Genomic DNA, 26,974 nt, shown 5'->3' on the forward strand with positions numbered 1-26,974 from the left:
GCAGGGGATACTGTAGCAGAGAAAAGAGTGACGGCAGATGTTACGTATGGCCGCGGGAGATAATCACTATAGATATACCGACCTTTCTCACACTTCTTGATGGTTGCAGTACTTAGAATCTGTTCCAGAACAAAATGTAGCTTCAGCCTAAGTCCCAGTCTCATTCATGGCTGTAACAGTGCGGAACCTGTTGGGGTGTGGGTGGTGCTGTGTAATGACATGAGTAATGTGTCTCGAGGTTGCGAAAGGTGATACTCATATTACAAATCGTGCTGCAACAGCAGTTTCTGGTCCAGTGAGGAACGCAACGGCAAACAACCTCTCTCTTCAACTTGCTCAGTAGGCCTCATTTCGGCACCGCCATTGTTTTCTGCTATTTCCTTGTAAACACATGACTTCTATTGGTGCTGTTAAATGATTTAACTAGCCTCTCGAGCTGACGATCTAACACGAAGACAGAGTGACAGTTATAGCACACCCTTGTTACAGTACACATTTTGACCTCGCAAATTACAACAAATATATCTTATTTTAGTTTTTGCGTTGTAAATGAGAATTTTATTTGTGAGCTGAACTAATAAAATACTTTAGAATGTGCTTCGACCAGTTTATACCACGTTCATTCTTGCATCGTGGATTACACTTAACATATTATAACAAAGTAAAATGCAAGAAGCACTGAGCATTATGATGAATAATTTAGTATGCGGATGTTATAAAAATGATAGTTGCATCTTTGAGAATACGTCGTAATAATGTAAAGTGCCAGTCCCGTAGCCTAGAATATCAATGGAGTGCAGAGTAGAGTTTGAGCAGACAGCGTATTTGAAGAGAATTGAATAAAGAGTGAAGTGTGACTGCACTCGGCTTACATCACTTCGTATCCTAAGGAGGTGTATTCAGCTGTTATTTCTTTATTGGCTATAGCACTAAATCTTAGCGATTATTGGGTCGTCGCTCTGGCAGTAACATTCGGAGAATAATCTGGGCTAGAATATTGTTCGCGAAATAATTGAAGAGGTTCAAACCAACTACAGCAGAAAAAGGGATGCTTGAACCACCGATATATGTGAAATAAAGACCCTAATTTGCATACCGTACTTCAATGCTGCAAGGAATGATAACCACGCATATACAAAAGATATTTGGGCTAGCGATAAGACGGATGTAGAACTTAGAAATTAGATTAAATAATTTATATTCATCCATTTTAATATTATTAAATGAATTTAAATCCTTATTTGATTACCTAATATCCATCTTTATTTGATTTTATATAAATAAATTAAATAAAGTCACTTATATTCATCCATTAAAAATGTCCTTGGAGTAATGTAAATCCTTGTTCGAAACTTGGGTTAGCATAATTTCCTCAGAAACGAAATGGCGTCTCTCAGACACCACACGATCTTCTATGACAGAATTTTGTGCGACCACTACAGGTTTAAGATTACTGAAAATACGCTTTCCGATATTTTATTTCTCACATATATTGTTACCCTACGACCTATGATAAAGGAGACATCACGGATTTAGAGTTTTATTGATGCCTATCCATGACTATCGCGGTAACGAGGTAACTAGAAGAACGAGCGAGAAAATAGATCATAAAAAGATCGGGGAACAAAAGATTCCCTGCGTCTCGGATACTCTAACATCGCCAACCCGCTAGAAAACAGTGTGATGCCCTACAATGTCCTAAGCTTCTAAAACTAATCAGCATTAACATTACATCACTGTGCGTTCTGGCTAATTTCTTCCTCACTGTGGGTGGGTGGGGTAGAATAACACCCACGGTATCCCCTGCTGGTCGTAAGAGGCGACTAAAAGGGGCCCAGGGATCTTAACTTGGGAGCGTCGGTTGAGGACGATGGGGCCCTTAGCAGATTCCTGGCATTGCTTCAACTTACTTGTGCCAGGTTCCTCACTTTCATCTATCCTATCCGAATTCCCTTGGCCATATCCTAACCTATTCCCCCCCGACGTTATTACATATGGAAGAATAGGAAGCCTTTCATTTTCACGCCCTTCGTGGCCCTTGTCTTTCTTTGGCCGATACCTTCATTTTTCGAAGTGATGGATCCCTTCCCATATTTTCTCTCTGATTAGTGTTACATAATGGATGGTTGCCCAGTTGTACTTCCTCTTAAAACAATAATCACCACCACCTGTCTAATTTCCTGCCACTCGTTCTCGGTACATGGCAGTACCGCTGCAATGGTACCAAACCTAACCCGTCAACAATGGATAACCAAGTATGGAATAAAATATGATATTAAACATTGTAAGGAAAGAAACCGTGGTGAAACAGCCCATTACGTCCTTGGCGTGCGAAAATACCTTCTGCAAAACCAAATTGCCTGTAGATATTGGAGTGACACTTGGTCAGCGTAACGATATCCTAAACCTTTATGCTTGCATTTCATGACCAGGTCCCTTGTCTGTGATATTAAACAAATGATTGTAACCCTCAGATCTGAATCAAATACTTTGAACTGACCTGGAATCAAACCCAGGATATTCAGGTAAGAGCATGACGTGTTACTCCTACATCATGAGGCTGGCTAAGGACTGTAATTCAATTGGTAATTTAACTTTCTTACAAGAGACCAGATGATAAAGTGGAGTTGAGAAACTGGACACTAACTCTCTAAAGTTATGCCGAGTTTCTTCTGAATACTGCGTCAAACGTTTGTTAATTATGGAGAGTCTTCTCATCCTGACCCCATTACCCGCTCTCATATCCTGCATGCATTAATAAATGGAGCAAGACGAGCTCCTGGATGTGACAAGGAACTTACTTGAGTACTTAGGGAATTACATACGATGCCTCTGAGAGGTCCACTGCTATGATATCACGCTCCCAGATCACTGTTCTGTTGCAGAGTTTCATTATCATGTGTAGGGTATAGATTACCTAATTAATCCGGTCATTCATTTGTAATTAATTTGTATTTACACATAACAATAATAAATGTAATAAGAATAATAACAGGAAAGCACACATTGAAAACATTGAGGAAAAGTAACGCAAAATCATAAGAAAAATTCAAGGCCCTAAACTCACCAACGGACAATACCTACTTAGAGGCAGGCAGGAAATCAAACAATACACACATATTCACAATGATAGAAAACGCAGGATAAAATTCTATGTACATATCGAAAGAATACATCCAGACAGACTTACAAATCAAACAGTCGAATTTTAAGAAAACAGGAGTAAAAGCTAAATCAGACACAATCAAATGGATTGGTGAAATCATAACCGATTTGAATCGGGCAGGAATTACACCAGCAGCAGATGTCAAAAAAACAGGATAATCTTCAGATCTAAAATTCACAAAAGGCAACTTGACCAAGAGAAAAGAACACAGATGACTGGAACGACCTGGTCTGAAAACACAAAGGAAGCCCACAGTAAAAGAATGAAAGAAATATGGGCACAGAGGCAAAGCACACACACATTTTTAGCCTTAATGGGCTTATTCGCATATAATAATAATAATAATAATAATAATAATAATAATAATAATAATAATAATAATAATAAGTCTGATCTAAGAGGATCGAATTAAGAAGGACAAACCCCTATACATGGAGTTCGTAGATCTAGAAAAAGCATTCGATAGTGTTGACTGGACCAAGCTAATTGAGATATTGAAGATGATCGGGAACAGATACAGAGAACGAAGAATTATCTAAAATCTGTATAAAAATCAGTCTGCAGTGATACGAATCGAGGACTTTGAAAAAGAAGCAGCAATCCAGAAAGGAGTGAGGCGAGGTTGCAGTCCCCCCCCCCCCAAACTTCCTTTTCGATGTTTATACAGAACAGGCAGCAGCAAAGGAAATTAAATAGGAATTTCGAAAAGGGAATCGCAATCCAAGGAGAAGAAATCAAAACGAGACATTTAGGTGAGAAAATGGCGTTAAATTTCCCTTTGGGAAAATAAACTGATCGTAAATATGTCTTTCAATGAAGCTCAAATTGATAACGATTATCGTATTTTTCGGACTATATGACGCATCCTGATATTTTGATGAAAATCGAAGGAAAAAATAAAATTTCACTGTATTTTCCAATTTTTTTTATAAATAATATAATAGGTGCTCTTGAAGCTATACCAACAACTATAAAAATAATCAAATGATTCGATCAATATTTTCAGGATGCCTTGTAAAAGAGTGCTAATTTTTTCCAGGTTCAAGAAATGATTTTATTATTTTCGCCATTCGCATATCATTTTCTCATTTGGTGGAGATCCCAATTTTCTTTCTGATGCCTTATTACCACGTAATTTTGCGTATTCCATAATTTTTTATTTAATTTCTATGTTGTAAGAAAACCTCTTGTGTACAGCTGGCATTGTGTACGGTAAATTGTCACTACCGAAACTCACCACTACTATAACTTGATGCTGATTAGGCCTACTATGATTTTTTAACCTTCCATAAAGTTTAGCTATAACGGCAGTGAAGGTCGCAGCTCTTTGTGTTTTATTTTTATTTTTTTATTTTTTTGCTAGTTGCTTTACATCGCACCGACACAGATAGGTCTTATGGCTACGATGGGACAGGAAAGGGCTAGGAGTGGGAAGGAAGCGGCCGTGAACTTAATTAAGGTACAGCCCCAGAATTTGCCTGGTGTGAAAATGGGAACCCAAGGAAAACCATTTTCAGGGCTGCCGACAGTGGGGTTCGAACCTACTATCTCCCGAATGCTGGATACGCTCTTTGTGTTTGACTGGTACGATAAGGCGTTGGGCGAGAAAGGAGTTGCAAGCCGTCTTGTTAGGAATTCCCTGAAAACTCGCATTACTGTCAGACAAATTAAGGCAGAGCATACCCGCTGCTTCTTAACCGCGATAATCAAAAAGGTCAACTGCTAGAATATTGTATGGACTTTCTTTTAGTACTGGTGACGTTTCGACTTCGGATTTCTAGGCGGTATTAGGATAGAATGCAAACTTACTGAAGTGAATAACAAGTACACACAACTGAACAGCTGCCTGCACAACGGTTATGCTATGTGCATTGCATAAGCATTAGGGGTACGACCATCAGAGCCCCTAGAATTTATGTTACGCTCGCTGCATTGCGGGAGAACGAAGGCTAGACGAAGTTCCTAATAACAAAATTAGTTTTCATTCTAACCTATTACAGCCTAAGACCTCGGCGTCTAGTGATGATAGATCTTGGGACCATAAGACGCAGCCATAATTCAGGCAGTATATTTTGCAACAAAGGTGCGCCTTATGATCTAAAATTACGGTATTTTATTTGCATGTAACATTTCGAGAGACATCGGTAAGGAATTTGGAGTTGACGGGTGTAGGATTCAGTGCATGGAAAAGGGAGAAATTGACCCAAGGCATATGAATGAGAAGAGTATGATGAGGGAATGATGAGAAGAGGACTCTTCGATAAAAGGAGCCTCGTATATGTCTCTCAGTCAGTACTTCACAGCACAGCCTGCACGGTTTCTAGGTAACATCGAGTAATACATTTTGCATTGCAATTTGCAATTTTCATATGACCCGCAGCCATAAGACATATTTGTGTCAATAATCTACACACCTAAAAAAATGAAATGACGTCCGTCCATTTGCCTTCACGCACAGCATCGTGTCTAAGCCACTGGTACGAATTTCATGAAATTTTGCACAGACATTCTCAGACGAAACTGTCACAACTATACTGCATTTTATTTAAAATTATTGACCTGACATAAAAAATTCATGATTTGAAAAATGACCTGCAGGAGATTGCGTAATAGTTTGTGAAGTGAAATGTGTTCTCCTTCAAAACACGCCTAAACCATGGGAACAACTGAGCTGAAATTTGGAATTAATATGCTCGTACTTATCAAATATTCAGTCCAAAAATAGGCTTATGCTGATTTCTCACTTAACCTTTCCCAAAGGCAGCCCAGTATTAATTATAACAATTATGTCAACATTGAGACATCTCACTAGTGGCAGGCAATACGTTAAACGCCTGGGTATGGAGGAGTCGCGCGGAGGCATGCAGACCTTACAGAAAACCATGTCATTTTGAAGATTGTAAACTGATTTCTCTACTTTGGTCGGAGTGCCACCGAGGGACTTGGAATGAACTCACTTTTAACTGCTAGGGGTTGGTACCCGATACATAGTTTTCTGTTTCTATATTAGATATTACAACTTCATCAGAACAGACATATACTACTACGATGTTGTCCGAAGGTACATTAAACAATTATTATTATTATTATTATTATTATTATTATTATTATTATTATTATTATTATTATTATTATTATTATTATTATTATTGTACCGGGCGGTACACCTCTACACCGTTTATTTAAAAGTTGCGCCAGTTGAAACTCCTCTTCTGGAGGAAGGTTGAACTTTATCTACTCTATTAATTCTCTACTTTCTCAGAAGATGTCACCACGTGGAAAATTTTGAGTTTTTGAACTGTGTCACTTTTGATGTGTTTTTGTTTCGCTTGAAGTAAGAAGTGTGAACTTTCTCTTCTAGAGGACACTACTGAAGATCAACAATAGTGCACCCTTGTGCGGAGTCAAAGAACTATTTTGTTGGAGAAATTTTTATTTCAAAAGTTTGGGTTTTGTTAAATTTCTTTCTGTTATTGTTTAAGTTGGCTGTATACCCCTCTTTTTCCCCTTGTTTTAGATTTATCCAATCCCGAATTTCTTTTAGTAATTTCTGACCAATCTAGTGTATCTTCCCCCAACTTGTATCTGTTGCGGGGTCCTATCCAATAAAAACATTGTGGGCGGGTGTTTTCATTCCCCTAACGCCTAGAAACTTCCGCGAGAGTATATAAACTGCTGATTTTAGGGTCTCTGGGCCACTTCTGTTCCATCTTTCAGTGTATTAAGTACATAGCAGGAGGCGGGAAGCGCCTCTTTCCTCGGCGGCGGTCAACAATAAGGTAATGGCCGATTAATAAATTCTTTCTTTTCTTGCTCAGCAGTTTAACTCTCGGGGCGGGTGCGAAGCGTTCCACCATGTAACCTTTTCCTAAAATGTAACTAGTCTTTTCTTCTATTCTCTTGAAAAGCTACATACTGGGATAGAGAGTGCTAACCCTCTCGAGCTCCCACTCATTATGTTTTGAGGTGAACTTATTGTTTCTCAACCTATTCTTCGATAACGTAAAACAAATTGTTCTTTTCTAAGTCACCTCTGTAGTATGGGATTAGCCCTTGCATCAGTGGCCTAAGAGCCAAAGTAGGTCTTAAAATCAAAGTGTATTAGGAGTGCAAGTTCGCCTCCTCTCAAATTGTTATTTTAGAGGTCATTTAATTAACATTCTTTTCGTTTAATAGACCTCAGTAGATTGGGTATTTTACCCCGGTGTTTATGTCCGTTGAGGACAACTTGAAGGTGGAGTTTAGTGTGGCCTGGGAGAGGCTCAAATTGGAGAGCGTGTGGCTCCTTTAAAAATTGTATGTTGTATGCCTCGAGGAGGCTTTTCAGTGTAATTTGGAGCAAGGGCTCCGAGGTATGAAGGAGGTTTTCTGCCCCTCTGTTAAAATTGTGTTTGGGATAAAACTGAGCTGATTGCCCAAGCATTGTGAATTCGGGGCTCGAAGCCCAAACTCTGTAACCCCTGTAATTGTACATTTCAAATTGTGTTTCGGCTACTAAGTACCTGTTCTTTGTTATTACTTAATATTGGAAAGAAAATATAACCTCGTTAAATTTTACATTAACTTTGATTCCGTAGTTTGAAACCCATTCACGCCCGCACCTTCTTACACCTCTACCTACCGCTAAAACACGGTAACAATTATTATTATTATTATTTTATTTAGCCACTTTACCGTCCAGGGTTGGTTTCTCTCCACGTACTCTGGGAGGGATCCCACCTCTTCCAGCTCAAGGACAGTGTTCTGGATTGTCCACCTTTGCAACTCTTTTAGTGGAAAGAAATGTTTTATATTTGTTTTCACTGTCATGTGCGAATCCTCCTTATTTCTCAGTAATATAAAATAATATTAAATTCCTTACAATAACAACAAGATTTCTAATGAAATTACTGTTTTACTTACGAATGTATTTCATTTCAACACTATGATAAATTGGGTTTCAAGTAATAAGTACAATCTTATTTTCACGTATTCATGACTTTACATTGTCGAATAAGTGCATTGTGCTTGGAAGCATTTGGTTTCTACTTTTCGTACTAAAGGTAAATGTCACCAAGTCCAGTGTATTTCCAAAATCTTCCTCTACCGCTTTTCATACATCTGCGCGGTCACGGGTGCGGATCTGGCCCTGATTTACGGCCGGATACCCTCCCTGACGCCAGCCCGAAATGGAGGAATGTGATCACTATTGCGTGTTTCTGTGGTGGTTGATAGTGTGGCGTGTTCTCTGAATATGAAGCGGAAAGTGTTGGGACAAACACAAACATCCAGTCCCCGTGCCAGAAGAATTAATCACACACTAGTGAAATCCCCAACTCGGCGGGGAATCGAACCCGGCACCCTCTGAACCGAAGGCCTCAACGCTGATCATTCAGCCAAAGAGTTGGACTTAAAAATGAATAAATAAAAATAAATAAAATTACAATTTGAGAACGTGTCAAAAAGGCATGCAATGTTGGCATAATTATGTGAAACATATTTACGAATATTTTCATTACCGAGCATGTTGGCCGAGCGGTTAGAGTCGCGTAGCTGTGAGCTTGAAGTCGAGAGACAGTAGGTTCGAACCCCACTGACGGCAGCCCTGAAGACGGTATTCCGTGGTTTATTTTCACACCAAGCAAATGCTAGGACTGTACCTTAATTAACGCCATGGTCACTTCCTTCCCATTCCTAGCTCTTTCCTATCCCACGGTCGCCATAATACCTATCTGTGTCGGTGTGACGTAAAGCAAAAATAAAATCATTAGGCAGCTTGCAATTCTAACAAATATAGAAAAAGTCGCTTTTCAGTAAAAAAGTTCCAAATTTGTGATATAGTGCAATTTTAATCCGACATACAGATACGCATTGCTTGTGGAACTTTTTTTCTTTTAAACTCATTGTGCTTTGAACATCAATGTGAAGCGTGTAAATACCGCTAGTAGCCAACATCCTGCCACGTAATGTTAACGATTTCATTAATAGAGATTTATTCTGAGAACTAATATATTCCTAAAGCAGTCTTGCGGAATTTAACTTGTAAGTAAAAAGCTGTGCTGCGTTGCTAATGCAGTGGCTATGTTAGTTACCATATATAGCAGGATTACAGGTCACGAGGGACTAATGTAAATGTGCGGTGATGTTACCTTTATATTACTAGTTCATCCAACATTTGTGGTGTTTTCAAGCATAAAACACGGAATATATTGCAAATGGATTGCCTACGGGCATGTTCGTAGTTTTATTTATGTATTTACGTTAATTTTTTTCGTATATTTCCTGACTTTCTATTGGCCTAAAATATGATCAAAGGGAAAGTTCTATTTACTTTTTATTGTGTTACATTCACATTATACACTAAAGGGGATAACGTGCCGGTAATTTCGTACCTTGTGTTTATTGAGATCTCATACAAAAGCGCTGTGCTCATTCATTCTAGTAACAGACATGTTTTCAAATCGAATAATGTTACTATAAATATGCATGATGAATAGTCGCGGGAAAACTGTTGGATGTATTCAAATTTTCAAGGCATAGACATCAACCTGTAGAGAAAATTGGCGGAAACAACTCAAGGAGCATATTTAATAAATTTCCATTTTTCTCTGTATATACAGGGTGTTACATGTAATAAATATCATTTTGATCCGTATTGATGATATTTGATTGAAATAATAACATTAAGTTATTTATTAGACCACCTAATCAATACAAAATCGTCTTGGATGATTTACATAAATTTGTTAACTAATAGTGGTACATGTTTCGCCTTCCCTGAAGGCATCATCAGCCATAGTCTTAACCTTAAATTAAAAATAAGCGTTAAATAACATGTAATAATGAAATGAATTTTAAAATCTTGAAGAGATTTGAAGTAAAATAACATTGAGATGGTCCGTAGAGATCCTATTTGAAACTGTTCTTCAACTTCTATTCTACAACTTCATATCCTCAACGTGTTCTACAACTTCACCATATGCCTCTGACTTTCGCCTTTTATCTTCAAGATCATGATTAACTTCTAATCTCTCGACTACCTTTGACTTTTATTCTCTCTTCTTTACTTTGATTATATACGATTTTTCGCCATCGTCTAATTATAACCGCCAGACTATCAAATTTATTTTTATGCAATCTTACTACTTGTTGTATAACAATCTGTTGTTTTATCCATTGCACTTATTTTAGCAGCCTTCTTATGTTAATTTTGTTAATACTTCCACTATTATATCTCATCACATTGTATTTTTAAACCATCATTGTTATTTTTAATATTATTTTACTTCAAATCTCTTCAAGATTTTAAAATTCATTTCATTATTACATGTTATTTAGACGCTTATTTTTAATTTACGGTTAAGACTATGGCTGATGATGCCTTCAGGGAAGGCGAAACATGTACCACTATTAGTTAACAAATTTATGTAAATCATCCAAGACGATTTTGTATTGATTAGGTGGTCTAATAAATAACTTAATGTTATTATTTCAATCAATATACAGAGTGTTTCAATAATTTCCGGAATAATTTCAGGAATTGGATTCTCCACACACACAGAAAAGGAAGAAAATGTATACAGGTTGTTCCAGGAGAGATATGACAGGAACGATAATTTGAAGCAAAACACTCCATGTAGACATATGCCTTATTCCTAATGGTTTTCGAGGTGGAACAAATTTAATTTAAATTTGTTTTTCGGCGCGCACATATGTGTCTTACCCACCCAACCTCTACACCCAGTCTAAAAGATCTGAAACCTCTTCCCTGCTAAGCTTTCTAATTTACTGAACGACAGATTACGGCAACTCATTCATACCTATAACCATACGCTCCTAGAATTCCCCACCGGCTGTAATTGGGGACATACATAGTAGAAATGTATTTAAAAGGATATATTGTAAATGGTACATAAACTTACTAAATTAGTATACAATGCAATGTTTATGTATAGTAACTCTCACAAATTTACCTTTCGTTTATAAATGTTATTTAAGTTTAATTTCATAATTAATTATATGAGACGTTAAGACTGTGTAGTTTTGTACAATGTAGCATATAGACGATGGTTTGGCATAACAGCAGGCTTCATAGCGTGAGGCACGCCGTATAAAATAAGTCAGTAAATAAATAAATAAATAAATAAATATCCACAGCCTGTTTCCAGCCATTCGATCGGGTCAGGAATGGAATGAAGCCCCCATCTAGCGGCGAGGATAGGAATTGTGCCGGCTGGTGAAGCCTGTCACACTCTTCTGGGGCAATGATTAATGACTGACAGATGAAATGAAATGTTATTGGAGATTGTTGCTGGAATGAAATATGACAGGGAAAACCGGAGTACACAGAGAAAAATCTGTCTCACCTCCGCTTTGTCCAACACAAAGCGTACATGGAGTGACGGGGTTTTGAACTACGGAACCCAGCGGTGAGAGGCCGGTACCCTGCCGCCTTAGCCACGGAGGATTTAATAAATAAATAAATAAATAAATAAATAAATAAATAAATAAATAAATAAATAAATAAATAAATAAATAAATAAATAAATAAATAAATAAATAAATACCATTTCAACAATGTGTTGCTGTTTCTGCACAGGTTGTTGAACGAGACGCTCAGTATAAAATGGGAGCTTGTAACAATACCTGTTTCACGCAATGTGCTGAAAACTCCGGTAAACACTCTATGATTCGTAATTCGACGTGCCGGAAAGCGCCGTCGGTATTCCTCGACAGAATCAGTAAGACTACAATCGCAGAAGCCTTATACATACTCGATATTAGTATATTCTTCATTAGTATAGATGAGTGGCATTTTAGCCAGCGCGTGTACAAACACAGTTAACCGATGCTTCTGTCTCACACACTCTCAGTCCCTCGCACTACTTCACTCACAACACACCATGGACAACAGCTAGTTTAATGGCAGAAAGACATCCCGAGCAAAGAGGTTGGAAACAACGAGGTAGGTTGGTCCTGAATAAAACGTCAAAGATGTTGGGTGGCTAAGACACATACATGCGTGCCACTGGCCAAAATTAAAGTAATGAAAATTAAATATGTACTCTCTCGGAAACCATTCGGAATAGGGCATATGCCCATATGAAGTTTCTTGCTTCAAATTATCGTTCCTGTCATATCCCTGAATATTGTACATACCTTCTGGGACATTCTGGATAAACATAGGTCCAAAATTGCGTACTTTCGGAGATATCAGACTCAGTTGAGGGCTATAAACTCAGATTTGTGGGCTAGCTTGTATGTACGGATGTACTCCATTCATTACCTTACAAGAGGTATTCAAGATGACGGCCTCCTGCCATACTGCAGGCTTGTACTCGACGTCGCATGGAGTTAGAAAAACGCTGGAATGTGCGCGGTGTTGTAGGTATTATATAAAAGTACCTTACAGTTCTGTCATTTAGCGTTGCTTCATCCTCCTTAACAGTCATGTACCCCCTGTGGGTGGGGGACGCAAGCGAATAATTCACCCACGGTATCCACCGCCTTCGTAAAAGGCGACTAAAAGAGGCGACCAAGGGATGATCAAATTAGAACAATGAAACTACTTCTGATTAGTACCACCACGCGGGAAACACCACGGGTCGCCTTTACTTGCGCGTAGTACCACTATGTTCGGTACCAAAATAGGTTTCTGATTAGTAGCAACCGAGATCGCGACGGCTTTTACAGTACCGGTAATTAGTAGCACTCTATGAGCGACAACATGTGATGACGGAACCCATGGTTCTGGCTTACCTATGATTAGTACCCACTATATGAGGAACACCATGGGATAGTACGAGTTACAATTCTAAGTACGAGAATGCAAAAACACGCCATTGAGTTGAATCCTACATGCAAATAGGAATGCAAATATAAAGAATTGAACAAAGCGTGTTATTAACAACGGAATAACAGATTTTTCCGTCAAATGTACAGCTCCAGATTCTAAATGTCGTGTTGCGTGGGGTGTGCAGTGGGATAATAAACAAATAGGACAGCAGAACAAGGTAATATTCAAGGATCAATTAAATTTTTATCATTTATGAGTCGCGTGCCTGCCTAGATAGTATCTGCAGTACATGTTACCACCTGGTATGAAAAAAGCAAAAACAAAAACAAAACAAAACAAAGCAAAGTCATCACGGTACAGGCTATGAAGGACCTGGGAAGGATAGAAGGTAAAGGCTTCGACTAACCGTAACCTCGATACTTGGTGGGGTAGGGTGGTTAGCTCTACGCCCGACCACCTCTGCCCCCAAGAATTAAAATGATCCTAATTTTTGGTGTAGGCTGAGCCAAATGCAGCTCCGAAACTGGAAATCTCGTTTCATAAATTGTTCGATTTTCTGACGGGGATTCGAACCCACGTCCTTCCGGGTGAACCGAGTACACCTTCACCGCCTCGGCCAGGCATCCCGTCACCTGCTGGTTTGAACGAAAGATATTTGTAGTTTCAATTACCTGTCTTGGTGTGGAATGGTCACTATTATTGTTGGCGAAGGTGTAACCAGCAACCCTTCTTTATTAACACTGATCGGAGGAAAATAATTGAAGAGATCCAACCCTTCAATGAATGAAAGTATCGGCGAAAGTAATGGAAGGGCTACGAAGAATGCGATAGTGAAAGACTCCCAAGGCCTCAGACGGGGTAGGAAAATAATAGAAAATTGTGCCGGGAGCTACATCCCTACGCCGCACATTTAAAACTTGCGCCTTAAAGAACTCCTCTACAGGAGAAACTCTGAACTTGAAACTGGACCAACTTATACATTTTCTCTGAAGATGACACCACAATTTTTTTTAATGTGAAGTATCCAGTACTGTGTGAATTTCAATTAGTTTTGTTTTCCATTTATCAAGAAGTTTGGACATTCTCTCATAGATGTCACTGCTAAAAAGAAACTATGATCATGCACCCTGGTGCGAAGTGAAAGAACCTTTTTGAAGAAATTTTGTATTCATAATTATTTTTTTTCTTACTAAATTTTGTTCATTCATCTTTGGGTTGGCAATATTTATCTTTTCTTTCCGCCAGTTTTGAACGTAGCCAATCAAGAATTTCTGGAATTAATTTTCAACCAATCCCGTATTTCTTCTTCGATATTGAGTGTAAACTTTTCATCCACCAATAGAATTGTGAGGGTGTGGCTGTTTTATTCGTGAAAGGTCTCGAACTTTCCCCGAGGGTTTATAAACTGCAGATTTTCTCGTCTCTTGGCCATTTTTCATCGTCATCCAAGTGCGTGTGTCAAGCAGGGGGCGGGAGGCGCCTCTTTCATCAGCCAGCAGTACTCCGACAAGGTATGGCCACTTAACATCTTTACTTTTGCTAGCTCCGCAGTTTAACCCGAGGGAAAGGTTCGAAACTTTAATTATGTAACCGACATCCTTAAAATGTAATTCTCGGTTCGGCGCATGTAAAATTTCATAAATCTTTAACTGTAATCCGGGGATAGAGAGTGATATACCCTCTCGAGCTCCCATTCATCTTAGTTTGAGGTACCGCATTTGTTTCTGCAATGTATTAAAGTGATTTCCATGCGCGCTACCTCAGTAGATTGGGATTAGCCCCTGTTTCGTTGGCCAAGTGCCCTATAGGTCTGTAAATGTTTTGTGGAGCTCAATCTCCGACTCCATTCCTGTTGTACTCGGGCCGTTTTCTCAACCTGTTCTTTTTTTAGGCCCCGTAGGTTGGGTACTAGATACCCCTGTGTAATAAGATGGCTATTTGTAAGTAGTGCATTGTAAGGCCAGTGATTGTTAGGCTTTCACATGGTGTTGCCTCGAGTAGGCTGTGAATACTGAGAGCACGTCAGATCTTTTCAGGTATTGTAAGAATGCCTCTAGGAGGCTTGATTTTGTAAATTGGGAGCAAGAGCTCCATGTATTAGGGGATTTCTGCCCTTGTGTAAAATTGAAGTGCTTGTAAAGTTGAGCTGAGAGCTCAGGTAATGTAATGCAAGGGGCTGGAAGCCCTGGTTACTAAACAGTCACAAAAGTTTGGGTTTTCCTGCTTTGTCTAAACCTTGTCATGGTACCTGATATGTCATTGTTATCTCACTAAGTGAAAAGTTGTTAAAGTTTTGTTATTTTTCAAAAATATAACCTTTGTTAAAATTTTAAATTAACTTTGACTTTGTAGTTAGACCCATTCATCCCGGCACCTTCTTTCACCTCTGCTGGTCCACGGGTACCCCATAACAAGTGGCAGCAGAGCGTGGTTGAATGGGTCTCAATTAAGCCGCTTTTGACGGCTAAACATATGATTCGATTTGTACTATAACAATTTTCTCAGTCGCTGGAATTTTATTTTCCCATTTTCTAAATTTGTAAATTTTTGTGTCACCATGTCCGGCCCTCGCGAAGTTCTCCATCCCGGCTACTTGCGCAAGGAGAAATTGAGTTATGAATTAGCTATTAGAAATGTTCAATCTGGAGGCACGGTTGCGGCAGACACCACCAAGCTCAAAGAGTCATTAGAATTACCTATTAGTCTCCCAACCTTGGGAGAGAAGGACATTGATGAGGGCTCTCTCCACTATCACCGACATAACTACTGAATTAGCATCTGTAGTTAGCTGTTTTGAAGTAAGTGATCCATCTCCAAATCAACTTAAAAGAGTGGAGGCTAGATTGTTCCATTTTTACAATAGAGTAAGCTATCTATTGTCTCTTAAATTAAAGGAAGGACATTCTAAGGAGGCGAATAATTTAGTCGATCATCTATCAAAAATGTCCAGTAAAGATAGTCAATTGTTAACTGGGTCTGCTACTCTCAAAATCGACCAAGCCACTGTTGTAAACATCGTATGTGAGGAGGACTTGTCCAAGAACGTAGAAAGCAGAAAATCCGTGGCAACTCAACAAACTTCTGCCCCATTAGGCAATGAACCTGAGCGTCGTACATCCATTCCACCATTCGTTTTGAATAATGCTGTGTCTGAGGCTTCTTCACCCCCTATGCCGTTACCTGTTATGTCACCTGGCTTTAGTAGTTTGCCTCATCCTTTGGCTATGTTGCTTAGGGGAATTTTTAAATTTTCGGTCAATTCTATTAGTGATGTAATATCATTTTCAAGATTTTTAGTTGAGTTTCGGGATCACGCTCTTGTGTTTACTCTTTCCCCTTCTCAAATTCTTCAAATTATTTATCCTTACTCCATTGGTGTCCTCTCGGACAAGATAGTTAGAGCAATAGATGAACAATCATATACAGAAAACTTCCACACCCATCTGCTAGCTAATTTCATTCCGGCTCGGGCTATGTCATCTCTAATTCAAAGGTACTATTATAAAGTACAGCGACTGGATGAAAATCTTGCCGACTTCATCCAGGACATTAAGTTCTACACTAGGGTATTTGCTCTTCATTTCCCAGAAGATCAAATTGTGCAGGCAATTGTGGAAGGTATTTCCCCTCCCTACAGGTCATATCTGCGTTTTGCGTCGCGTCCTCAAACCTTTGCTGAATTGGAGGCTATGGCTGTCTCAGCCGAAGGAGTTAGGTATACCGACACCTTAAGAGTCGCTAAGGAACCCCCTCCATCTTCCAGTAGCTTTCAGCCTCCAACTCGCCGAACCTTCACAACCCGTAAATGTTATGCTTGTGGGTCGGCAGATCATCTGCGTAATAAGTGCCCCTTGATTAAATCCAGTGGGACAAAGAACGGAGCAGGGTCATCCCAAGGCTGTTTTAAAATGTGGCTCGTTTTCTCATATCGCCAAGAATTGCCCTAATGCCAATAGCACCCCCTCCTGTTCAACGTCTGGTGCAACTTCCACCAACTCGAATAATAGGCAATGACTAGCGTCATAGGGTGAGTCGGCAAGCTCACCTTCAATGTGAGACAGTTTTCATAAAAAATAATATATACTCTTTTAAATTTAACAACAACAAAACAACAACAACATGTTTCTCTTATAACCTCATTGAACAGTTTCTTGTCATTCCCGGCTTCCCGGTAATAACGCGTGCGTATTGGATAACCAATTCTACAGGAAAACCGATACCACCATGTGTGTGTGAGTAATTACATTAAACATCCTCAGCACGTACCTCCCCAGGAACTTACACTCAATTACGAATCAATCAATCACCACTGGTCTTAATTTAGGGCTCTCACTAAATGGCAGGGAGCCTCCGTGGCTCAGACGGCAGCGCGTCGGCCTCTCACCGCTGGATACCGTGGTTCAAATCCCGGTCACTCCATGTGAGATTTGTGCTGTACAAAGCGGAGGCGGGACAGTTTTTCTCCGGGTACTCCGGTTTTCCCTGTCATCTTTCATTCCAGAAACACTCTTCATTCTCATTTCATAGCATCTATCATTCATTAATAAATAACTTTGGGAGTGGCGACCCCATCGTACTAATAGCCTATATCTGCTTCATTCATTCCATCCCTGACCCGGTAAATGACTGGAAAACAGGTTGTAGGTTTTCATTTTCACTAAATGGCAGATTCTCTGTGGGTTGTTCACATAGTATAACACTTCCAGGCATTCCCATCATACACATGGATAGCGATCTCCTATCGTGTATCAACCAGAGATGATCGCACCGCTGCACCAGAATGCATTAGGACATACTGTGCCAATACAGTTCCACTGGCCGTAATGGGTGAGATAGGGAGTCTTGCAGCTGTGGGTGGGCTCGGTTGCATTACTCCCATCGATAGAAACCAGCTGTGTAGCACAGCTGCTTAGGGCTTCTCTGCTTCTGACCATCGAATACTAGCAGACAGTCCGTCAATAGTTAAATGTGCTAAACACGGCAGTGTTAGTAGACTACAAGTCAGTGTACAAAATGTCTCGGATTATTTGTGTTTCACAGCTAAATCACATCAAATTTATTATTTATATTTTTCACAACTAAGGACTGCGATTTAATTTATTTAGCAGATGAATTTTCTTTCTTCTCATCCCAGAATCTCTTAATCTCTCTCTGTGTTATTTCTCTCCTTCTTCCGTTCATGCAGTGGTTTGTTTTCATCTTGCGTTTTTCAGCAAAATGATGTTTGTTCACGAACGTTCTAAATCTAGGCCTCACCAATGTAACTTCACCTGTTATGCTGATTTCATGAAGGTCTTTTCTCAGTTTCGATCATCCAACTATTCTTGACTTTTAGTGAGAGGCATAATTCAATATCTTTCTGGTTAGTCGTTCATTGTTCATTCATTTAATATCGCAACAAAATTGTAATCCTTTTTTTTAATAGTGGCTGATAATTTCTCGGAATGCTGGTATAATTCGGGAGACTTCCTTTTTTTCCACACTCCTTCTATGAATATTGAACCAAAGATGTTTCTAAGGATTTTCCTTTCTTGTAATTCTAGCTGTTTATTTAGTGACCTGGCTCCAGTGATAAAGGTTTCTGAAACGTATAATGCTTCAGGCTTAATATAGAGTGTTATAGTGTTTTAATTTAGAGTTCAGAGGTAATGTACCTGTTCCATGTGATTCTATAGGCGTTTTGTAAATTAGAAATTTTCCTCACGATTTAAGCCGGATGGTTTATTTCCCCTATGTATTTGAAATTACTTACCTGAGGGATTTTGCCAAACTAAATTACCAGAGGATGTTTCTCTAAGTATTCATGAGACCCTTCCATGTATCGGCTTTTCTCATATGAGAGTTGGAGTCCGGTTTTATATGCAATTGCACGAAGTTTTCCGAAGAGCTGAATTGCTTCTTGCCCATTGTTGGATTGAATCACCAGATCATCTACGAAGGCCAAAGGTTTGATGTGAATTTTATCTTTAACTAGCTTGCCGATATTTATCCCTTTTGTTTCCTTTTCCCGGATTCGCACTACATTCTCGAGCACAGGTTATTATTTTCGTTTTAGCCAATGAACACGTCGTTTGTTGAACTCTCTTTCCTTTCTTCCGCGTTCTGTCGCTTTCGACCAGCACTACGACATACGTATTCGGTGTCCTCCTTTCTTCTTCTCTGTTCTCGCTTTTGCTATATTTAAACGAGTTTGTTCTTGTAGAACTCCATGCGATTGAAGTTTCTTCTTAGGAAGGTTCCTCTTCTGAATACCCTCATGTGTGATTCCTACTTCTTGTAGGTCTCTCTGTACCTCGGTGAACTAGCCGCTCTAGGTTTTCTTATCTATGAAATATTGTAGATGAAGATTTGGTTGATTAATCTCCCTGTGCAAACTCGTGTCAAGTGACCGTGGAGGCTATACTCCTTTTCCAAAATACTCTACCTCTGTAACCTTTCCCACGCGCCTGTGTAATTCGTGATTATTTTTTCTCCGGAACTCTTCATTTTCTTTGACAGGACCAAGGATTTTATCAAGATACATCATTCTTTGATATCATATTTCATCAGGGCTTTTCTATCCACTAAGAGGCATTCAGCTTCATGGGAGTATAAGGCCTTTTGAAGGAAGGTTGCCCTGTTGTACTTCCTCATAAAAACAATAATCGTCACCACCTCCATTAGAAGACCGTGAGTCTAATGACTAAGCAGAAGAATCTGGTCTTGTTGTTTATGGATTATTATTATTATTATTATTATTATTATTATTATTATTATTATTATTATTATTATTATTATTATTATTATTATTATTATTATTATTATTATTATTATTATTATTATTATTCGTATCGGTCAACCAAGTATCACGTTATTTCTTCTCTGGGCTTTGATCTTTGCCCAGTGCTCCAGTGTTGCTCTTTTCTTTCTTCCGTCCTCGTCTTTCCCGTCTTCAACTTTGGCCTTTCTTGAAAAACCTGGTGGTCTTTTAGTTTCCTCCTGAGTGGGTTGCGTTCTTTTATAACTTCATAAGTGATCTCCATCTCCCGTAAGCCCCTTTTCACTTCCTTGAACCAAGTTGGCTGGGTCTTCTTATCTTTAAAATAGGTAAAAATCCGGCTCAATAGTAGTGTTAGTTTGATTCTTAACAAGTGGCCATTAAATGCAATTCTCTTTCTCTGTATGCCATCCGAGATCTTCTGGACATCAGTATACAGCTCGTGGTTATGCCAACGTCTATATTCACCTTTGTCTTTAATTGGGCCAAGAATTTTCCTTAAAATCCTTCTTTCTTTAATTTACTATTTTTCTATCAGTTCATTCTTGTTTATATAAAGGCGTTCCACTGCATACAAAGACTCTGGTCTTATATAATAATAATTTCGTGTGGCTATTTCTAGCCGAGTGCATCCCTTGTAAGGCAGACCCTCCGATGAGGGTGGGCGGCATCTGCCATGTGTAGGTAACTGCGTGTTATTGTAGTGGAGGATAGTGTTATGTGTGGTGTGTGAGTTGCAGGGATGTTGGGGACAGCACAAACACCCAGCCCCCGAGCCACTGGAATTAACCAATTAAGGTTAAAATCCACGACCCGGCCGGGAATCGAACCCGGGACCCTCTGAACAGAAGGCCAGTACGGTGACCATTCAGCCAACGAGTCGGACACTCTGGTCTTATGAGAATGCATGTCTGAGTTTTGCGTTCAAGAATATGAACCTTTATTTTCTAAACGTCTTTGGTCACTCGATAAGCCATATCGATTTTGGGCATGCGTTTGGTTCCATCTACTTACCAAGATATTATTATTATGTTATTGTAAATATTTATTATTATATATAGTCCTTATCCCATCATCGCCATAATACCTGTCTGTGTTGGTGCTACGTCAAGCCAATTGTAAAAGGAAAAAGAAATAGACTGTGGATTTTCGTTTGCATGGAGCATAAGAGAGAGATAGAGGTGATGAAGGGTAAACTGAATTTAATAATAATGTTATTTGCTTTACGTCCCACTAACTACTCTTTTACGGTTTTCGAAGAGGCCGACGTGCCGGAATTTTGTCTCGCAGGAGATCTTTTACGTGCCAGTAAATCTACCGACACGAGGCTGACGTATTTGAGCACCTTCAAATACCACAGGACTGAGCCAGGATCGATCCTGCCAAGTTGGGGTCAGAAGGCCAGCGCCTTAACCGTCTGAGTATTAATTATTTAAAGATAAGTGGCTTGGAAGTAAACTACGCCATACAGCTTGTTGCAGAAAATATCGTATATGAGGTGCTTTATTATTTCACAGGCTCTTTCAGACTGAACGCTGAAAGGCATAACAGTCTAAAATAAAAATGCATGTATGTTATTTATTATTAAGTTCTGCTGTGGCCAGTAAATGAATCTCAGTGAGTTAATTTGAAATCATCCATGGCAATGGAAAGGATCTTCAGAATCTTCCTTTTCCTAGCCGCGCTTACAATTCAGAAAAAGGAAAGCTCAATTAACGTGCTTGGGTAATTTTTTCGTGATTAACCAATGCCACCTGATGGCTCGCGAATATAGACTGACCAATTTTCAAACTTGCGGACAACCGGGCGAGTTGGCCGTGCGGTTAGGGGCGCGCAGCTATGAGCCCGCATCCGGGAGATAGTGGGTTCGAACCCCACTGTCGGCAGCCCTGAAATGGTTTTCCGTGGTTTCCCATTTTCACACCAGGCAAATGCTGGGGCTGTACCTTAATAAAGGCCACGACCGCTTCCTTCCCATTCCTAGCCCTTTCCTGTCCCATCGTCGCCATGTGGACATGTGAAACAACCATTCAGAATACAATTTCGGTAATTCACTATTTCCTCAAGCCAACATAAGTTGAAGGGGTGTAAAATTATAGCATTGATTATTATTAAAGTAGATTAAGAATTTTGGAAGGATTGTTTGTAATAAGTAAGCACTGACGCCAGCGAGTCTGAGCTGTACAGTTTCTTTTTGTTTTTTTTGTTTTACAATTTGTTTGCAATTTGCTTTACGTTGCACCGATACAGATAGATCTTGTGGCGACGATTGGACAGCAAATGCCTAAGAGTGGAAAGGAAGCGTCAAGGTACAGCTCCAGCGTTTACCTGGAGTGAAAATGGGAAACCACGGGAAACCATCTTCAGCGCTGCCGACAGTGGTGTTCGAACCCACTGCCTCCAATCTCACAGCTGCACCCAACTCACTCGCTAATGGACAGGTTTCAGTTAAGTACTTCCAATAAGGAGAAACTGTCTTACTGAATCAACTGATAGAATTTGGAGAGACTGAATCCATTATAAGAATTTTAGTAGTTTCTCAAATGGAAGCAATGGAGAGAAACCAGAAACGAACGCTTTCCATAGTGTGAATATGAATAATACTGCCTATAATAAAATTGCACTTAGCTGATCTTGATATTTTTATTAATATGCACACACCAAATGTGAATGCTTACAACAATATTTCTCAAGCCGGTCAGACGTTGTTAGGAGAATAGGCATACATAACATGTACCCGTTAACAAAAACCACTCAGACTGATATTATGTTATTATTAGATTACGCATACATGAAACGCATCGTCAACAAAATACATTGAAGCTGATCAGATATTACCAGGAACATAGTCGTGCATGAAATACACACCGTGACTAAATCGCTCAAACTGATCAGATCCTATTAGGAAGGTAGCTATACTGAAACGCATACCGTACGTTGACTAAGTCCAATTTCTCAAACTCGTCTGGCGTTATAAGGAGAACAGGTATACTGAAACACATATGTTAAAAAAGTCCGATTTCTCACAGTGATCAGACGTTATTAGGAGAATAGAGACGTATGAAGTGCATCGCTAACAAAGGCTAATATATGTAACTGATTAAGCATTATTCAGATACTGGGCATACATGAAATGTACCATTAACACAGACCTATTTCTTAAATTGATCCCACGGTATTAGGAGAATAAGTATAATTAAGAAATAAGCTTCTAAAGGTGGTCTGTCATTCAATGAATACATTCCTTGTTAGTTCCTCCCAGGCTACGTCGTATAACAGGCAACGAGATTCCCCCAGTAAATATCATCGACCGTTTAAATTGGTCCAAATTAACAAATTAATGAAAACAATTTTAGATAGTAAATAAGATTGTTTCAAAGATGAGTTTATTCTAAACGATTCATAAACGACCACATTTTGAAATATGAATACAGAATAAAAGGTTGACCTAAAACGCTTAACCGTTAGATGAGGTAGGGCAGTTGGATGTCATCGTTATTATTTCTGTAATTATTATATTGTAAACATTGGTCTGTCAGATTCTGTTTTAATTCTGGAAGTAACCCTGTTATGTACGGAAATAAATAAATAAATAACTAAATAAATAAATAAATAAATAAATAAATAAATAAAATCGCTATGAATACCGACTGTACGTTGAAAATTATTTCCAACTGGAAAGTTAAAGGCTGCATACTGTTTGAACAAATAAGGAGAGTCTTCAGTAAACAGCTAGCTAATTCCTGCTCCTGCAATGTTTAATCAAGTCCAGCTCTGTTACGTGGGTTTTTTTCTTTAACCCAGCCTCGAGATTAATTCAATGCTACCTCTAGGTCAGTAATTTACTTTAGCCTGTCTCTCTCAGACTTCTCTTTTCTGTGTAAACAACCGCACCCATGAAATGAAAAATCTCTGTAGGTATACTGTAAAATTTCAACAGAATACAATTTTTTTATTACTGAGTGGTAGATCGTCATTTTAAGGGACAGAATAATGCAAATCGGTAACATCTAAAAAGTCAGAGAAATCAATTTTGGCATTGATCCTTTCACGTCCCGTATTTACAGACGTGGTGGTATAGGCTTTTGGGCGTATGCCGTGTCAAGAAAATAAAGTGAAATTCTTTACGTTCCGCAGAATAATTTTCTCTGCGTCTTCAGCAGAAAGTTTCGACTATTCACGAGAAAGGGTTCTCAAACAATGGGGTTTGAATTTGGTTGTTATAATAGAAGTGGAAGTGGTACATTCATTCGTCAAAAGGTGGCTGACCGGACGCGGTACACCGCTAGCGTACGAAGCGGAAGCTGACGGAACTATCAGAATCAGTCTGAGAGGATCGCATAACATAACAGGTGTACACACACATGAAAGTATGACATTGCCACAAGCCCGGAATGAAACATCTGGTGATGAGGAACGCACGAATTTGGAAAACACCGAAACGAAATAACAATAGTGAAGGGACAGGGAAGGGAACTACGTAAATCCTTAATGGCTGGCAACCCCATATTACTTGATACGCGGTATCCCTGTTGAAAATGTTAGGATTTCTACGTAGGTATTTCGACAGCTTCCCGTATAATCCTGGACCTGTATTCTCTAGTCTGGTTAAGAGCTCGAACATCTTGGAACACATCATGATCCGACGATAGAGCGTGCTCAGCTATTGCTGATTTGTCTGGCTGGTTGAGACGAATATTTTGTTCATGTTCTTTGATACGAGTACCAATGCACCTACTCTAATTCTCTGAGTTCTGTTTTCTAGAAACATAGCCACCCATTCAGTCGCTCTTTTATCTAGTCCAATTGCACTCATTTTTGCCACTAGTCTCCCATCATCCACCTTAACAAATGCTTTAGACAGGTCATGCACGATCCAGCCCATTTGACCTCCTGAACCCAAGTTATCTGCTAAATCTTGCTGGAATCCTACAAGTTGAGCTTCAGTGGAATAACCTTTCCTAAACCCGAACCGACTTCTATCGAACCAGTTATTAATTTTGCAAACATGTCTAATATAATCAGAAATAATGCTTTTCGAAAGGTTACATACAATGCATGTCAAACGGACTGGCCTGTAATGTTCAGCTTTATGTCTATCATCCTTTCCTTTATACACAGGAGCTACCATAGCAACTCTCCATTCATCTGGAACAGCGCCTTCATGCAAACAATAATAAAATAAGAACTTCGGATATGGTACTATATCCCAACCCATTGTCTTTAGTATATCCCCGAAACCTTATCAACTCCAGCTGCTTTCCTAGTTTTCAACTTTTGTATCTTACTGTAAATGTCATTGTTGTCAAAGGTAAATTTTAATACTTCTTGAGTATTAGTCACCTCCTCTATCTGGACATTATTCTTGTAACCAACAATCTTTACATACTGCTGACTGAATACTTCCGCCTTTTGAAGATCCTCGCATACACACTCACCTTGTTCACTAATGATTCCTGGAATGTCCTTCTTGGAACCTGTTTCTGCCTTAAAGTACCTATACATACTCTTTCATTTTTCATTAAAATTTGTATGACTGCCAATTATGCTTGCCATCATGTTATCCTTAGCTGACTTCTTTGCTAGCTTTAATTTCCTCGTAAGTACGTTAAATTTCTCCTTACTTCCACAGCCATTTCTAACTCTATTTCTTTCCAGTCTGCACCTTCCTCACAGTTTCTTCACTTCTCTGCTATAATATAGTGGATCATTACCATTCCTTACCACCTTTAAAGGTACAAACCTATTTTCACATTCCTCAACAATTGTTTTAAACCCATCCCAGAGTCTGTTTACATTATTATTTACCGTTTCTCACCGATCATAGTTACCTTATAAAAACTCCCTCATGTATGTTTTATCAGCTATATACCACGTTTCCCGTGCGGAAGGAGCTGTAGGATAAGGAAATTCAAAGGAATGGTGAAAGGTGAATGGCCGCTGTGAGGGTCTTGTGTAAGAAAGTGATGTCGCCTTGTTCACACATGCAGGTGATTGACAGGAGGGTACGCAGGAAGCAGTTGTTAATTATTCGTTTAGCGCGACGTTGGATTTATTGTAATTTGTGTAGGCTGCAGTGGTACGGTGCCAGGCAGATAGACAGTAAGTTAGTATAGGTCATACTAGTGTCAGGTAAGACGTCCGTATAGCATTCGACTTGCACCCTCAAAGGCTTCTGTGTCTTGAACCGAGCACCCTGGCAGCTTTGCATCTCATTTCCTCCATTTGTGTGTTCCATTTTAGTTGGTAAGAAATTGCTGTACCTTCGGGTAACATTTAAAGACGAAATTAAATTTAACCCTTCTGCAGTAGTTGGTCAGTTCACAGGAATTTTGAACCAGCTGGTAAATTCGTTCCCTCTCATTGCGGACCGGAAGTTACTGTAAATATACTCATCCAATGCATTTGGCCGCGGATAATCTGTTCATTCCAGCGTACATCTCTTATAAACCTGACAATGATTTTTCTTGGTAACATTGATTAAAATAACGATTTCCGTTAAAGAAATGATTGGGTCACCTACTGACACCCCAACTCAGTCTTAGACGACTTGCAATTCTCAAGCTCAATGGTAGGCTTTCATTTAACCCACTGTATAATATTTGTAATATATATGTTACAAGCCTATACATCGGCGCCACTAGAGAGCTCCGAAATGAAATCGTCCATTGCCTTCAACGATTACCGCTTAGCAAGGAACAAGTTGAACATCTCGAAAACCCTGTTCCGAAGCTCATCCGTAAAGTTCTATATGAAGATTCATTCAGAAGTTAGTGCACATTACAACCCAAGGATAAGGCAGTAATATTATTTTCCCACTGGAAGAAAGGAAACGCTTGGATCATTAATTAGAGAAGTATTTAATATGGACAATGGACAAAAGTAATTAAAATGAACTCTAATGTAGATCTCTCCCTAGAGTTAGCCTTAACACATCCCGATGAAGAAAATGGGACGAGTTCAAAACCTTACCTCATGTGTTTGGGTTCTGTCGTTAGGGGTAGCTGATGAAAATCAATCTGCACACGTCTTATTGAAGCTGTCCAGCATTCTGAACCGTACAGTTCAGGTTTTTTCTAGTTGCTTTAAGTCGCACGGACACAGCTAGGTTTTATGGCGACGATGGGAGAGGAATGGCTTATGAACGGGAAGGAAGCGGCCATGGCCTTAATTAAGGTACAGCCCCAGCATTTGCCTGGTTTTAAAATAGGAAACCACGGAAAACCATATTCAGGGCTGCCGGCAGTGGGGATCGAACCCACTATCTTCCGGATGC

At 39.3% G+C, this 26,974-nt stretch overlaps 1 long non-coding RNA gene across 1 annotated transcript in view; it reads left to right on the forward strand.

Annotated features, from left to right (window-relative positions):
• LOC137501234 (uncharacterized) overlaps positions 1-26,974 on the forward strand; it is a 399,562-nt gene that overhangs the window by 164,840 nt on the left and 207,748 nt on the right. The window lies entirely within an intron of this gene.

This window comes from Anabrus simplex, chromosome 6 (genome assembly GCF_040414725.1).
Source record: "Anabrus simplex isolate iqAnaSimp1 chromosome 6, ASM4041472v1, whole genome shotgun sequence".
In the NCBI taxonomy this organism is placed as follows: Eukaryota; Metazoa; Arthropoda; class Insecta; order Orthoptera; family Tettigoniidae; genus Anabrus; species Anabrus simplex.